Raw genomic sequence first — 3,485 nt, 5'->3', positions numbered from 1 at the left:
TTACTACCATATTACTATAAGACAATTTTCACAACATCCAATCATTTTGCCACATCATTTTCATTTGCAAATAACATCACTAACTTTACTTAGGTGACATAGTAAATCGCTTTGATTGAACTTATCAATTTCCTCCAATCCCTGTGGAGACGATACTCACTTATCACTGTATTACTTGTTCGATTGTGTATACTTGCATATAATTCCGCATCCATATTTAGTACTCACAAATCACATAAACGTTTTTGGCGCCGTTACCGGGGATTGGCACTTGGAAGTTAATTTGTTTTGTCATAGCATTTTTATTTTACTTGTTTATTTTTCTTTTTTTTAAGATAGTTTTACTTTTTATTTTCCTTTTCTTTTTCAGGTTATTCTTGGTGTATGACCAGAAGACATTCGAACGAGCCATTAGAACCGGTTGAACCTGAGATCGAGAGGCTTTTTAGGCAAAGAAGGCGTGCTCAACGTGCAAATATGTATCAAATCGGAAATCAAGGCATTAGTCATGATGAAGATCAGAATACCGAGGCAATTCCAAATGCCGGGAATCCAGCCAGACCTCGTGCCATTCATGATCACTTAAACCCTATCTTAGATGACTTAAATCCTAGAATTGTGGCACCAGAAATTCAGGCAACCCACTTCGAGCTCAAACCTGTCATGTTCAATATGCTGAATTCCATAGGGCAATTTGGGGGCATGCCAAATGAAGATGCCAGAAAACATATTCGTAACCTCTTGGAGGTGTGCGATTCGTTTCGTCAACAAGGAGTGCATGAAGATGTCTTGAAGTTAAAGCTATTTCTATATTCTCTACGTGACCGAGCAAGGGCTTGGTTGAGTGGCGTTCCAGTGGGTTCAATAGAGTCTTGGAATGATTTGTGCAATTTTTTTTTGTTGTGGTATAATCCTTTGAACATGAACACCCAACTGAGGAACAACATTGTTTTTTTTCATCAAGCTGATGACGAGTCTATGTATGAATGTTGGGATCCATACAAAGGATTGCTTCGTAAATGTTTGAATCATGGTTTTCAAGATTGGAGGCAAGTGGTGATGTTCTATAATGGAGTTAATGTGCCCACGAGGATGATGCTATATGCCTCGACAAATGGGACATTATTTGACAAATCATATGCAGAGACATTTGATATTCTGGATAGGATTACCAACAACTATTATCAATTTCCATCTACAAGACTTGGACTTGGCTGAAAATCATATAGAGCTTTCGAGCTAGACTCTAAGGATATGGTGTCCGCCCAACTTGCTACTATCACTAATATGTTGAAGAATTTGCAAAGGCCAAGTGAGGTGAGAGAAGTAAAGACAACCCATTCAACATGTTTATTATGCCAAGATAATCACCGTGAGAGTGACTGTCCGACCAATCAAGAATCCATCAACTATATGGGTAATTACAATCGAGGCAACAACAACCCCTATTCTAATATATATAATCCTGGATGGCGTCAACATCCAAATTTTTCGTGGGGAAACTAAGGAACCAACAATGCTCATCAACCAGTTCGGCAGCAGAATTTCAATGACTCCCATGGTTTTCAAACGAATATGCCATGGCATAATTCTCACAAGGGAGGGCCATCATCATCTAACACCATTCCTTTGGAGGCCACAATGCAGGAGTTCATAGTAACAACAAAGACCATGCGACCTCCATTAAAAACCAAGGTTCCCTACTTCAGAGCCACAATTCATCTTTAAGGGCATTGGAGGGTCAGGTTGGTCAAATTGCTGTAGCATTACAAGAACGAAGACCAGGACATTTGCTGAGTGACACTAAAGTCACAAAACCTCATGGCAAAGAACACTGTAGTGTACTAACTCTACGGAGTTGTACACAAATCAATGTCGAAAACAAGTTTAGGGGAAGACTGAAGAATGACTCACCCCCTGTAACCGTGCAAGCTGAGCAAGAATTACCGGAAGTAGCACCTGTAGAAGAGGATAAGGATGAGGGTTCATCAAGTAAAGAGATTGAGGGAGCAAACAAAAATGCCAAGGCAAATTTTGTTCCCACCCCGTCAGTATAGGAAGTCAGACCCCCGCATCCTTTACCGTAAAGACTGAAGAAGCATAACGAGGATATTCAATTCAAGAAGTTTGTTGACATTCTGAGTCAACTTCAAATCAATGTTCCTTTTCTAGAGGTTATGGAGCAAATGCCTACATATGCTAAATTCTTCAAGGAAATTGTTACCAAGAAAAAAAAGGCTGAGCAGTACGAGACAATTACCACGACAAAAGAATTTTTCTCTTCTTTAAGCATACTGCCACCGAAGAGACATGATCCGGGTAGTTTTATCATCCCATGTTGAATAGGAGACAAATTTGTTGGGAAGGCACTATGTGACCTTGGCTCAAGCGATAACTTGATGGCTAAGTCAATTTTCGTAAAGCTTGAGATAGGAAATGTGAGACTCACATCCGTCATCTTACAATTAGCCGATCGTTCAATGTTTGTCCCGAAGGGCGAATCGAATATGTCATTTTACGGGTTGACAAATTCATTTTTCCAGTCGACTTTTTGATTCTAGACTGTGAGGTAGATGCCACAACACCCATAATTCTGGGGAGACCCTTCCTAGCTACCGGTTGCATTCTTATAGACTGCAAGAAGGGCCAGCTGACCATGAGAGTGGCAGGCCAATGTGTCACTATGAATGTCTTCTAATCACTCCAATACATGGATGATTTTAAAGAATGCCATAGCATTTTCGATGTAGATACATTAATAGCAGAAGAAGCAGATCAATTTTACCATGACATTTGCAATCAGCTAGAATCTAATAAGAGGCTATTCAAAGATTTAAAGGCCGGGGAGCCTAATGATTTTTCTTCCAAGGAGAAGCATGCTAGCTTCCTCATAGCTAGCGCAAGTACGCATTTTGAACCTCTTAATTTCTATGAGTTTGTTCTTCTTATGCCCTCATTACAACATGCACCTACCCTAGAGCTAAAGAATTTGCCACAACATCTTAAATATGCTTATCTGGGTACTAATGAAACTTTACCTATGATTATTTCCTCTGCCCTTACTCCTAACCAAGAATGTAGTCTGCTAAGTGTTTTGTCACAGTATAAGAGAGCATTAGGATGGACGATGGCAGATCTGAAGGGAATAAGTTCAACAATTTGCATGCACAAAATCATACTGGAAGAATTCCATGGAAAATCCATAGAACCGCATCGAAGATTAAACCCAATCATTGAAGCAAGTTGTGATGAAGGAGATTCTCAAATGGCTTGATGCTGGAGTGATCTCCCACATTTCTGATAGTTCTTGGGTGAGTCCCGTTCAATGCATGCCAAAGAAGGGATGCATGACTGTGGTGACAAGTGAAGACAATGAGTTTCTAGATACACACACAGTCAATGGGTGGCGAATCTGTATGGACTAAACAAACTCAACAGGGCCACTAAGAGATTTTATTGTTTAATCGATCACTTCCCTTTACTGT

The sequence above is a fragment of the Hibiscus syriacus genome, unplaced genomic scaffold, assembly GCF_006381635.1.
Source record: "Hibiscus syriacus cultivar Baekdansim isolate YM2019G1 unplaced genomic scaffold, ASM638163v2 tig00112264_pilon, whole genome shotgun sequence".
Lineage (NCBI taxonomy): Eukaryota > Viridiplantae > Streptophyta > Magnoliopsida > Malvales > Malvaceae > Hibiscus > Hibiscus syriacus.
This window is presented reverse-complemented; position numbering follows the sequence as displayed.